Source organism: Schistocerca cancellata, chromosome 3, assembly GCF_023864275.1.
Source record: "Schistocerca cancellata isolate TAMUIC-IGC-003103 chromosome 3, iqSchCanc2.1, whole genome shotgun sequence".
Lineage (NCBI taxonomy): Eukaryota > Metazoa > Arthropoda > Insecta > Orthoptera > Acrididae > Schistocerca > Schistocerca cancellata.
In genome coordinates, this window is record NC_064628.1 from 649798351 (window position 1) to 649813003 (window position 14653).

Sequence of the window (14653 nt, forward strand, 5' to 3'; positions counted from 1 at the left end):
GTCTTGAGCGGGCTATATTGAGTTATTCAAAAGTCATGTCCCATAGGGCAAATAGAGCGAACTAGAACTTCACCAACGAACTTTCAGAGGTGGTAGTATGGACCAAAATGAGGAAAAAGTCTCTAGTAAACAAAGACTTTAAACTGCACGCCTTAAAAGCTATGAGCAGTTATTCATCTTCAATACTGTGAAACAAATCTCTTCTACTGCAACCTCTTTGCTTTTCATATTTTGAGAGGTGGTAATATGGATAACAACAAGAAAAAAATCCAGTAAACATGGGTTCTTCAATACATATCTTACAAGATATGAGCTCTTATTCATCTTCGCTATTATAAAACCCATCTCATCTACTGGACCAGAGCTCATAGCTCTTAACGTATGCCCATGTTTACAAGACTTTTTATCCTTATTTTGGTCCATACCACCAACTCAAGTTTGTTGGTGACGTTCTAGTTCACCCTATTTTTCATAAGGGGCATTATTTTTGAATCATCCTGTATAATAAAAATATCTTCACAACAGCAGAGTCCTTCCACAAAGCAAATTCTTCATGTGGTTTTATGTGCTATGTCACAGCATTATATTTGGTAATTTTCCATGGTGGGAGCACTGGCGTGGGTGCACTCGGCCTCACGATGCCAGTTAGGAAGCTACTAGAGTGAGAAGTAGTGGCTTCAAGGTCTGGACATCTGACAATAGCCAGTAGAGTGTTGCATTGACCACACATCCCTTCATACCACTCCCAAATGACATCATTGGCAGAGGATGACATAGCAGCCAGCTGTCACTGAATGGCCCATAAGGCCCAGGAAGCAGAGCTGGAGTGAAGCCATCATACTGAATTTCACGGTGTTCTGTAACACTATATGGACAGACCAAAATAAAAAATAAAATTTTCAATGTATTTCTAGACTTCACATTTTTTATGCTCTTCAGACACTGAGGCAGCTTGCTGAACAGAGCTCTATACTGCCATTTACAGAAAATTTATGTATTACATACACATTTTTTCTTTCAGTGTGGTAGAAATTACCCATAGTGTTTTTAATCGTCCAGATCACTGTTTAAAATTGCATTGCAGTTTACTTTCACAAACATAATTGTAATATAGGTATGGTCAATGTTTTAAGTTCTTTAAATTTTTTCCTGTGGGATTATACAAAGAATTTTAGACAACACACCTAATGATCTTCTTTTGTAGAATTAAGATTTTCTTTATATAATAATTTCTACCACAATAATTTCTACCACAAGCTCACATCAGAATACAGTGCAACAAATGCAGAAAGATAAAATCATAGTACATTTTCAATAATGTATCTTCATTTACTGAAGTGTGTGGTATCATGTATCAATACCACTCCAGGTGTATCACAGTTGGCAGTGGAATTGCAAGTTTATATCCAACCCTGACTGCATTTGTGTGGGATCCAGCAGACCCATTGGAGCACACCCACCATGCCACACCTCCAACAGCTCTGGACTTCAAACACCCTCTGCTGCCATGATATAGGATGGCCAGCAGCAGCTGCTCAGCCCACTTGCCCTTGGAGCCACTACACTACAATATCTTTGTTAGCACTTCATTCTTGTTGACACTGAGACAGCAGGACTCTGTTTCTTGCTGCATTATTTGTATTGAGTCTTCGTTCGCTTGGAGAAATGTAAGTGATGTGGATCTTCTGTTTAATCCATTAATCTGTTTGCTAATCATTTCTGCTCTTGTACAGCTTTCTTACAATAACAGTTGCCACAACACTCTATAGCTTCCTCCTCTTACTGTTGTGTATGAAGCCGTACACAACAAAGTGGACATTTCCCTCATTGAAAATACATTTGTGCTAATTTTTAGGAGCTTCTTTCCATGTGTAGTTTCCATATTATATATCTGCTTACAATCCTATCTGAGTAGTTTTAGTTATATATTTCCATTAGAAATGAGTCATCTTGTCCAAGATTAATTATTTTTGCTTAACTATTTTGTTGTAATGGAACTGTATGTACATTGTGTTACTGTCATTTATAAAAGCATTATTCCTGCTGAAACTGTTATAACCAGGAATGACACAATAAGTATATTACAGTTCCACAGTTTGTTAACACAACACTGGTACCAATAATTCTGTCACCAAGTGCCAAATGGTTGGCAAAAACACTTAATGAAAATAATATAAACTGAAGATGGTTATGCCACTATCCCGGAAATGCAAGTGGAATTTGGAATTCCGGTGAAAATCACAAGTCCATTGACATACTAAGCGTAGTGAACACTGAAGTCCAAGTTCCAGCATGGCAGCCTAGTTCTAAGTCCAGAGTGGAGCCAAGTCAACACCGAGCATCAGGTACGCCAGTCCAAGACAAAAAGAGTAGCATTTCTGAGTTGTGTAGTAGAACATAGCACAATGAGAACTTGCTTGTAGACGTTGGTGGCAGTGTCAAATAAGGCTTCATAGTTGATGGAGCTGGTGGCTGGGGTTGCTGTATATTCTAGGCAGCCAATAATATGCATTCTGGGTGGCCGATCACTGTGGCTTGAAGAGCACGTGCGCAAAGGTGGCCTGTGATGCTAGCAGCAGGCTGCACATGGAGGAGAGCAACCAACATAGAGTTTCTCAGCTGTGCATTATTGAGCATGCCGCTGCTCAGTGTGGAGATTTAATACTGCTGGATGCCACACCCCTTGCCCTTTGGGGAACTGGGGAAATATCTACTCACAAACGAACGCCACATCCATGGGGTCCTCCCCTGCATTGTTGGTGTCTCAGGGCACAGGAGCACGTGGATAAAAACTCCCCAGCCAGGGCAAAAGTTGCATGGTGTGGACCTCAGCAACAGAGCAGGAGGAGCCAGTGGCATGTCTTCATTGTTACCTGGGATTTCTCATGGTTGGTGACCAGGCAAAATCTCGTAGTCTGGGGAGGTCAGGCCCTGTGGCTGGATAACATCTGGAATAAGTCACTCTTGTTGGGGTGTGGCATTGGTCAACTAGCTGTGGACAAAAGACATTTATAAGTATGGTGTTATGCTGGCTGGGTGTCTTGGGGTAGGATGGAAATAGCTGACAGGTAATGGTGGTGCAGAAAGAGAGAGGGAAAGACTCTTCAGAAACTAGTTGGGGACGAAGTTGATTGGCACGTTGCAGAACCTCCCACTGCTGTATGATGGTTCCTGGAATCCAGGCTGGTTGCCAGCCAAATCCTTTTGCCCACACCAAGGTCCTGGGGTAGAACTTGGAACCAGGCAGCTGTAGAACTGGCTCAAAAGTGTCCATGGCTGCTGTCCATGGAGAAATTCCACTGGACTTTTTCTCCAGTTGATGTGGACCTGTAGCTGCTCAAACAAAAAGTTAGTGATGCATTGGTAAGTTGATCCTGGAGGTATTTCTTCACCTGAGTTTTGGTAGTGCAGACCATCCTCTCACTTCCCCATTAGACTGCTTTTGGAAATTGGTGAATGCTATGCTGGAGACAGAAAGCATGAAATTCCTCACTATGAATTTGTGGACCATTGTCAGTTATGAGCACTTCCAGCAGACCTTCAATAGAATTTTTTTTTCTAAGGCTGTGATGTTGTTGGTGGTTGACAGGGCATTCCAGAGGACAATGTACAGAAATCTGGAGTAAGTGTCAACCACTATAAACAACATGGCATTAAACAGTGGCTCGGCAAAATCAGTGATGAGCACATGGCAGTCAAGAAGTGAATGAATGTTGTGGGGCTGCCTGACAGCCTTGGCAGGATGTACATGTTCAGGTGAGTAGTTCAATCTCTTGGTTCATGCCTAGCCATTTAGTTAACCTGCAAGCCAGGAATTTAGTTCAGGAAACCCCCCCAGTTAACCTGGTGTAATTGTTGCAGGAAATGCTGACATAAGGAATGAAGAATGACTAGTCTTGGGTGTCCCTAATTTTAAATGAGCAGAATATCTCTGTGAATCAACACGAACTGACAGTGGGCATTAAAGAATTAACAGAATGTCACAGAAGCCCTGGGAGGCAGTTGTACTGGCCATCTATGAAAAATGTGACTGCAGACTTATTGGAGTACCTCATCGTTACTGATTGTGTCTGCTGCCTGGGAGCTGGTAATGGGGACAGATTCTACGGTGGCTTGTGATGTGAAAATGCAGACTTTCCTCTTTGTCGAACTCCAGATCGGGTCCCCATGGAAGACGGGAGAGGGCATCAGTTTGGCACGCTCAGACATGTTGGGGAAGTGAATCTTATACTGGTAGACACCAGAAATAAAGCTCAGTGCTGGAGGTGGTGAGCAGTCCCATCTGGAATCTTTGCTACTGGATTGACTAAGGAGGTCAGTGCTTTATGATCCATGAAGAGGTGAAACTTTGTGCTGTACACCAAAACATGGAATTTCCTTAACACTCAGATGCCCAGACTTTGCCTGCCCCCTCAAACGCCAACAGGGATCATTTTGACCCCTAACATTTAAAAAATGTTTTCTGAACTATTATTTCAAAATTTTAAGCATTTATTATATTTTAATGTTTGCAAGATTTATAGCCATTTCAGATGCAGAGTCATGAATAAAAAGAACAGACACAGATTATATTATTTATTGACATATAAACAAATTTCACTGAACCTGGTAACACCCAAACAATTGTAAGCAAGTAACAGACTTTTCTTTGTTCTACATTCATAAAAAATTGAACTTTTCGTGTGTACAGAAATTACAGCTACTTCATTCTTTTACACAATTGACACATTTGTATTCAGTTTACTTTGTACATTTTCCACAAACCATTTAAATTTACATTTACATTTACATTTACATTTGCAGAATTTGAGAACTTGACATTTGTGGTGCTTGTGTGGCATTTCGTCTTCATTTTCATTCTTTTCATACTTGTCTGTGGTCATACGAGGAAAGCGACTCTTCATATATTCAGAGTGTAGTTCATCTGCAAGCTGCTGAATAAAATGTCTTCTTTTGATCTTCTTACTAGTAACAGCCCTAAATACTGCATATGCATATATTCCTGCTAGGTCAAGGGCATTGTGGAAGGAGTGCACTGGCCATCATCTTGAGGAAGCCTTGACTGAATACAGCCTCACCACTTTGTCTACCATGTCAATCCCAAATTTTGTTTTGTTGTAATAACATATGGTTTGTCGAGTTTTTCTCTCATTTGTATTTATGGTAACACTAGGATGAAGGGACGACATTACTAGCACAGTTTTTGCTTTCTTTCCTTGATAGACTGTCAAGGAAATATCATCATGTTTTAAAACTTGTGTGTAATACAGAGGACTCTTCAAGGACTTCAGAGCATGTGGTATTTCTCTTCTCGCTCAGTTTGCTGTTCCTATAATGGAGGTTGATTTTTCTTTCAATTTTTGGGCTAGTTTGAGTGAAGCGAAGTAACTGTCTGTAGTGACATTTCTGCCTTTGCCCAGAAATGGTTTCATAAGGTGCATCACTACATAATCTCACACCCTTTTGTCTTGGGATTGTGCAGTATCCTTACCAAGATAAGGGAAACCATTGAGTATGTATTGCTTTCAGCATCTACAGCTAACCAGTATTTTTGCCCCTATTTGTCAGGCTTTGAAGCCATGAATTGTGTGAACAGGCATCTAGTTTACTTGGGAAGAGCTGTACATGTATTGTTATGTCACTTTCAGGTTTGTAACACATTGTACAGTTTTCTATGAATTTGTTCCAGACAGCAGAAACCAATGCAAACTTGTCATTCTGTAATCGTAGAGAGCGTGTAGACGTCTCGTCGAACCTCAAGAATCTCATAATCTCACAGAATCTATTTCTACTTGTGGTTTCCACCCAAAATGGTAGACCCCAGGAATCTGACCATAAGCTGTGAAGATCTGTACTTTGGCAACAACTCACACCATGAGCATAAATAATTGCAGTAAATGCTTCTAGTTCTTCTGTGGTCATTGACCAGCTGTCGTTTCCTAGTATTCTGTGTACCTCTGTTATAGTACATTTCAAGATATGATTAATTATTAACAAGTGCCAATCACTTGGTACAAGTTCATTACTCACATTTCTTTTTGCATGTGGTGTATGTCCAGGAGATTGTCTCAAAATATTGTGATTAGGAAGACGTCCACCTTGTGAATTAGCACTGCTTCTATCCAGACTGTTCCACCAGGAGCAACTTCTTTATGGCTTTCATCAGACTACAAAGAAGCATTCATTTGTTGTACACTCCAAGGAACAGGATTACCTCCTCTTCTGTTACATGCTTCTTCTCGATCTATAGAGCACGAATAATAGAACAAATGTAAGAAAGCCACCATAAAATCTAAATTAAGTACAGTGACATTATACGTAGATAATAATATGATGATTATAAATTAGAAGCAATAATAATAATAATATACTTATTAGTCTGAAAACTTCCATTATCTGTATCTGAAGGGTCAGAATCATTAGTATTAGATATTCATCTTCTCTCAATGTCTGCAGTAAAAACTCTTCCTCTGACTCGTCAGAAAAAAGTTTGCCACCATCTGAATCACACTCCATAACTCTTTGTAACTCTGCAATAATCTTTTCATCTCATAAATACTCTTTCTGATTCATTTCGACAATCACTTTTGAAAGAATGATCCTTACAAGGGAATGATGAACAATGGTGAACCAAGTCCATTGTTGTCATTTCATATGGCCATAATGTGAGTGAAAGTAAATTATTTCACTACAGAGTAAAGTAGTCGAAGTAGTCAAGGCTTAAGAATGCATGAGACAAATGTATTGCATAACTATGTATAAAATTATAGCTTTTTTCTAAAGGGGTCAATATGACCCTTCTGGGCATTAAAAGTAAAACTGGAAAAAGTTATAACGAATTAGGTGAAATGCACTGTTTTTTAATATAATGAAAGTACATGCCAGATAAAAAAATGTCACAAAAGTAAATGTCGCTTGAATCATTCTTCAAAACATAGCTAGTACTTAAAAACTGAAAAGGGTCATTTTGACCCCTCTGAGAGTTCGAGTGTTAATATGAATATGATGGCCATAGCTTCTTTTTCTATTTAGGAGTGTTGTGTGTCAGTCAATGTTTTTTTGGCATAGGTCACAGGATTCTCAGAGCCATCTGCCTCCTTGTGTGCCAGGACTGGTATGGCACCTGCATCAGACACATCTTTGGCAATAACTATCGACTTCATTGGACCAAAATGTGCAAGGCACTGGACAGTTAAGAACTTGGATTTCAATTTGTGGAAGACTCACTCACAAGCTGGTGTCCACTGGAAAGGCATATCTTTTTTGCTAACTGGGACAAGAGGGTGGTTTCTGTTACTGCTGTGGGTACAAACTTTCTTCCCCAGAAAGGAATGAAGTTGCTTAAGCATTGTTGGTCTGGGGAGTTTGATTATGGCTTTGACGTGTTTATCTAGTGGAAAAAGGCCAAAGCTGGAAATGAAGTGGTCAAGGCACTCAATCTCAAGTTGGAGAAACAACATTTTTCTTTTCTGCATTTTAGGCCAGCTTCCCTTAAGATGCTGAAAAAAGATTTCAGATTGTGAATGGGTTCCTCCATGTTACTCCCTGACACAACAATATCATCTAAATAGTTAATGCATCCTTCCACTTGGAGTACTAATAATTTTTAAAAAACACTGAAAAATTGTGGGGGCACTTTGCTGTACCAAATATTGGGCCTTTCAGATGATATAACCCATGTGATGTGTTAAATGTAAGAAATGATTGAGATTCTGCACCAGGGGGAAGTTGAAGGTATGCATCTGCTAGGTCTGTTTTAGAGAAATAGTTTCCCTCTTTTAGTTTGGACAGTAATTATTCCTGTTTTGAAATAGGGCATGTCTTGATCTCTAATTAGGTATTAATGGTTAATTTAAAATCACCACACAGGCAGATCTTCCCTGATGGCTTTCACACTGTGACTAATGGGGTAGCCCACTGACTAGAAAGAATAGGTTCTTGAACACCAATTGCAATTAGGCAATCCAACTCTTCCTCTACCTGGTCTCTGAGAGCTAACAGAACAACAGAGGCTCCAAAGTACCAAGGCCATGTATTATGTTTCAGTGCAATGTGTGCCTCAAAATCCTTTACAGTCTCGAGTTCGGCACTGAACAGGTCCTCATAATCCCGGAAAAGTGTTTCAAGGTCTGAGTACAGAACACCTACGAATACCAAATTCACAGAGTTGTCTATCAGAAATGCAAATTCCTGATAGTCAAGACCAAACAAGTTCTCAATGAAATCACTGTTAATAACTAAGAAGGTAATGTGGTGGCTGATATTATCATATGTCATCGGCAGTTTGACTTGACAACATACTGGAATGGTATGTGTATTATATGTCATTAGTCATCGATTTTTTTTCTTGCATGTGAGGAGCTCCAAGCTCCAAATAGGTAGTGTAATTCAGGAAGCTAATGGCTGTGCCAGTGTCTACTTGTAATTGAACTGGTTTCTATGAAAAGTGTATTGGAGGATGTTGTTGGTTAAAGGTCCAGTGTCCCACCTGTACTGTTGCTACATCCAAATTGCCACTAGTGTGACCATTGGTTGCTGGCTTGGATGTGTTTACATTAATGGGTGCTACATTGACCCATGACTGTAGCTTCTTGCCTGCTGCTTGGGTCACTCCAAAGCTTTGTGCTAAGTCTAAAACTTTGTCTATTGATGGATCTTCAAGTTTAAGTGACTCATGCTGGAAATATCTGTCTGGAGTACCCTGGATGATCATGTCCCTGATCATTTCTTCTGCATATGACTCCTTACTTTTAGAGGTAACAAAATGACATTTTCACCCTAAGCCTTGCAACTCCACGGCCTATTCTCTATGAGTCTGGTTTAGCTGTTTCTTACTTTGGTAAAAGGCTAACCGCAATGAAATAACATGGGTGTGCTGCTGGTAATACTTAGTCAGCAACAAGCGAATATTTGAAAAGGTGAGCTCCGAAGGTTTAGGCAAGGGGGCCACTTTTCACAGCAGCCAGTAAACCTTGGGTTTTGACCAAGACAAAAACAAAGATTTTATGAGGCTGGTGTCAGTTACATTGAATGCAAAGAAATGCTGCAGTAATCTTGATTCTTAGGCTCCCCAGTCCTCTAATGCCTCATCTTAGGAAGGAAAAGCCGGCACTTACTGCTTGCATCTGCAGTAGCCCTTGAAGAAGTAGTTGGAGGGTGGTCAGTAGCAGCTTCTGGTTCTCGTCTTACTGATGAGTAAGTTGCATGAGTAGAGCTTCCAATGTAGATGGTTGCTGCCTCATCGCATTTTTAATGTGTTATAACCAGGAATAACACAGTAAGTATGTCACAGCTCTATGGTTTATTAACACAACACCGGTATCAATAATTCTGTCACCAAGTGCCAAGTTGTCAGTGAACACTTTAGGAAAATAATATACATTGAAGGTGGTTATACCAATGTCCAAAAACTGCAGATGAAGTGTAGAATTCCAGTAGAAATCACAAGTCTATTGACATACTAAGTCTAGTGAATGTTGAAGTCCAAGTTCGAGTATGGCAGCCTTATTCTAAGTCCAGAGTACAGCCAAGCCAACATTGAGTAGCAGGTACACCAATCCGAGAGAAAAACAGTGCACTGCCGTGTAGCACTTCCAGGTTGAAGAGTAGAACATAGTACAATGAAAAATTGATTGCAGATGTTGGTGGTGATTTAAATAAGACTCCATAGTGGATGGAGCCAGTGGCTGGGATCACTGTATATTCTGGGCATCCAACTGATGTGCATTCAGGGTGGCCAATCCCTGCAGCTTGAAGTGCATGAAGGTGGCCTGTGTTGCTAGCAGTGGGGAGCACATGGAGAAGTGTGGCCAACACTGAGTTTCTTCGCTGTGTGTAAAGGAGTGCATTGCTGACTGGTGGAGAGATTTAATAGTCGTAAATACTTTTTGCACCTAGTTTTTCTTCACTACTTGCTACAGTGGATATGTTGTCTTCTATTGATAGTGACATGTCATTTGTATATAAAATGAATAAGAATAAGCCATGGCTCATCCTTGTTGTGTGCCATTTGTATTCAAGAAATTGTTCTATTACATGTGGGTATCTCCCCCCCCCCCCCCCCCCTCCTCCATGTCACTGAAGTTAGATAACAGTGTGAGCTACACAGTCAAAAACCATAGAAACATCAGAGTTGAGTCCACAGACTGTTTCATTTGCCTAGTGCTCTAATGTGTTTCAGAATCTGCTATTGCTGTCTTAGTTATAATGCTGTGTGGCTAGGGCCTCCCGTTGGGTAGACTGTTCACCTGGTGCAAGTCTTTCGAGTTGACGCCACTCCGGTGACTTGCGTGTTGATGGGGATGAAATGATGATGATAAGGACAACACAACACCCAGTCCCTTGGCGGAGAAAATCTCCAACCCAGCTGGGAATCGAACCCGGGCCGTTAGGTATGACATTCCGTCATGCTGTCCTCTCAGCTACCAGGGGTGGATGCTGTCTTAGTTGACTTGCCCCTGATAAATCCAGGGCCCCCTCTAAATCCTGGCTGCTCCTTCTTCAGTACATCATTTCTGTGAAAGAAATTTATTATTCTTTTTTTTCTAACTGTCTCCATTACTTTAGACCAAGGCTTCCCAACCTTTTCAGCTGGCAGACCCCTTCATCAGTCAAAAATCCATGGCGGATCCCTAGTCAGTCAAGAGCACAGTAACTTTAAATTTCATTTAAATTTCAGAGTGAAACCCATGGGAACTGAAAGCTTCTTAATGCAAGTGCCATGTTCCCAATGACCCAATGACGCCCCCCCCCCTCCCCCCCCCCCCTCCCACGAAGTATTAATAGTCTTTGGTTTAGAGATGAATGAAAACAACTTGAAATTAACAATCCCATTTGAATTCCCACTGTATCCACACACTTACTAGTGGATTTACTCCTTTTGTTCAACACACTATAGCCTGATTAAAATTACTTGGTAATTGACATTTCACATGTTGGAGCTGCCTTCCTCCAAGAGCAATCAACGTCACATTCAAACTGCAAACTGTTCGCTGTTGACAAACTACCGTTTGTGGTCTGTTCACTTCCACTGTTTGGCTACTGTTGTGTAAGGAGCATGCATATTTCGTAACAGTCATATGTGTGTGTGTGTGTGTATGTGTGTGTGTGTGTGTGTGTGTGTGTGTGTGTGTGTGGGTGGGTGGGTGTGGTTTTTCATGAAATCCGAATAAAAATGTTCAAATGTTTGTAAAGTATATGGGGCTTAACTGCTGAGGTCATCAGTCCCTAGTCTTACACACTATTAACCTAAATTTAACTACTGCTAAGGACAACACACACACACACACACACACACACACACACACACACACACTCACATTCCCGAGGGAGGACTCGAACCTCCGGTGGGAGCGGCCGCACAATCCACGACGACATGGCGCCTTAGACTGCGCAGCCATTCTGCGTGGCTGTGAGGAAAAGAGGTAGACCCATGATTCGGGATACGAACACATCATGAAAGAAAAGAGGCCAAGGAATTGCCTTTAAAGGACTATTGTGACATTTGTTGTGCAATGTGTGGGAATATATTCACCCGGTTTACAAGCGTTTCCAAAACCGGATTTCATAAGCCGATGTCCCAGTTCCGCTTTTGGTTGGTCAGGTAAACACTTCAAAATCGATTCTGGAAATCTGTTTTTATAAAGCCATTTTCCAGTTCCACAATCGATTTTCTTGCCCATGTAAAATGCTCAGGAAGTCTAGCTATTTTTATGTCTTTGCATATCTACTGAACGACATCTGTCAGTTCATAGCCGGCAGCTCCAGGCGGCGTTGCAACAGTGTACTGTCAGTTGGTAGTTTTCAACTCGCAGGCGGCGTGGCAACAGTTTAGCCACAGCTGACAACTTCAAGTACTACTTGGACACTATATCGTGGCAGCCAGCCTCGACTGTAATCAAATTAGGAAAACAAACAAACAGACTTTTAGTTCTATTTAAGAAGACAAAGCATTTCACAGAATGTAAGACTTTTTTCTCAAAGGAAACAATTATGGCAGAGGAGGTTTACCTTTTACAAGGTGGCACATGAAAAGTCCTCATTTGTTTATGCTCGCAACCAGTTGCCTCAATATAGTGTCACAGTAATAGCAAGTAATTGTAATTGAAGTACAGGCAGGCCATATTTTCAACTGAGAGGACAGAATATATTATAAAGAAAAGAAATTAGCTTTAGAGATCATTTTAATTTTCGTAACAAAAATATCAATGCTAACAGAATTCAATTAATAAGTATTTTGTGAATGATAGAAGACAGAAACAAAATTCCTACATAGTTATAGTTCAGGTACATCCACTGAGCATCTATGAAGAAAAATGCTTTCTTTTTTACTATAGATGAGTCTGTAGGAATAATAATGGAATCCTAATGTATTGGTTGAAAAGTTGGGTTCAATTCATGACAACTGGAGACGGATGTCTGGTTCTGCATCTAGACAGCTTTGGTACTTAATTTTGTGGGCAGCTTAGATTGAGAATCCAGATTCACACATGTATGTTGTGGCAAAATGGAAGAAGTACACATTTTGCCTTTTCAACTAGGGGGTAGTATTTCTTGTTATCCAAACGGATCCAAAAGTGTGAGTGACCGTCAATGTCAAAACTTGATTTCAAGGTAGGGTCTGTGGCAATTTCTATCAACAACTCATATTCATTTGTTGATACAATGTTTGTCTTTTTGGTTACAGTGAATGGGTTGACCACCCATTCATATTTCTGCAGCTTCTCATCTACAGCTGTTGGGAAATAATGCTCCAACAATGACATCAAGCTTCGGAGATGTTCCAGGATTTGATGAAACAAATTCTTCCCAAGCGCCAATGTTTTGTTTTTCAAAACCTCTTTGAGAAGAGGAAAACACTCAACCTCCCCCTCCTTGACATTCTCTACCCAAAAATTGATTTTCCTCTTGAATATGCGAACTTTGTTGATAGCAGTGACCTTTGTTTCACTTTGCCCTTGGAGTGAAATATTCATTTCGTTCATTTTGGAGTAAATATCTGACAAATAGGCAAGTATACACTGCCAATTTTCGTCACTAATAAGGTCTGCTAATTTGGTGTTATGCTCCAAAAGGAAAGCTAAGACTTCCAATCTTAATTCGTACAACTGAGAGAGTGCGTTCCCACATGAAAGCCACCTCACTTCTGTGTGGAGAAGCAGGGAATGATGAAGGCTTCCCATATCTTCACACAGTATTGTGAAAAGTCTTGACTTCAACGGCCTTGATTTTATGTAGTTAATGATTTGAATGGATTCATCTAAAACTTTCTTGAATGAAACAGGCATTCGTTTCGTAGCTGAAGCATATCTGTGGAGATCACCATGACTACTGCTGCAATTCTTGACGTTTTCTTTTATTTTTGTTATTACTCCGACTGTAGGACCCGTCATAGCTTTTGCACCATCTGTGCACACTTCTATGCAATTACACATTTAAACTTCATTAGTCCTTAAAAAATCTTCCAATAGACGGAATATTTCAGCATCTGTTGTGTTGGCAGGTAGTGGTCTGCACAATAAGAGGTCCTCCTCAAAATATCCAGAATATTCATAACCGGCAAAAGCCAATAAAATCACTAATCCTGCAACATCAGTGGATTCATCTGTCTGCAGAGAAAATGAATTGTGTTGGATGCAAGAAACAAGAGTGTCTTTCACATCATTTTAATGTCAAAAAGCATCTCTTGACAGTACTGTTTGATAATGGCACCGAAGATACAAGCTTTACTGCCTTTTCGTCTAGCATGCAAGAAACAATATCATTAACACATGGCTTTATGAGATTTTCTGCAATGGTCTGAGCTTTGCCTGTTTTTGCCACTCGATAACTAACCAAGAAAGAAGTTTTTAATGAATTTTCATTAATTGTTTTTGCATGAGTTTTCATGCAATGCTGAGAAGCAGCTACTTCAACACTCTTCCTTCTGAAAAAATTTGATGTCTTTAGACTGGAAATCCAGGTGAGTACCTTCAAAATGACGGCCCAATTTAACTGGAACTATTGAACTGTTCGGAAGGACTTGCGCACAAATTACACACTGAGCTTTACCCTCCTTTGTCTCCATCAACCCCATTTCTGATTAGCTTTCGTTGTACTTACGCTTCTTGGTTATTCCACTTCCACAGGATATCGCAACCAATGGAGTACTTGCAGCGTTTTCACATAATAAATCTGGCTGTGGAGCTTCTTGTGATTGTTCTTGCTTTGGTAGTCCTCCCTCCTCATTCGTTTCAACTGGAAACTTCCCTTGTTGTGAAGGCGATGGAGAAACTGCATCCTTATTCAATGATCCTGACTTCAGCCACCGATCCATGTTAGAAGTAATAAACTGGTCAAAAATTGACTTATGAAATAGATAGTGCACTGACAAAGCAAGTTTAACATTTAATGATGTCTTGAGCCGCATACGTGCCAGCAAGTGCTGTGATTGGTCGACAAAGCATGCTCCGCGCATGCGTAAAAGGTTTCGGAGCATCTAGCGCCATGAGCCGGTGCACAAACGGCCCCCGTATTTTTATGAAACAGTCCATCAGAGAAGCCGTATTCTCTGGCACTAAGCTGTGTATGCAATCTCACTAGGGAACCGCAAAGGCTGCTTGGGAATACGACCTGAAGTAAAAGTACATATGTTTTTCACATGAAAAAAAAGTTA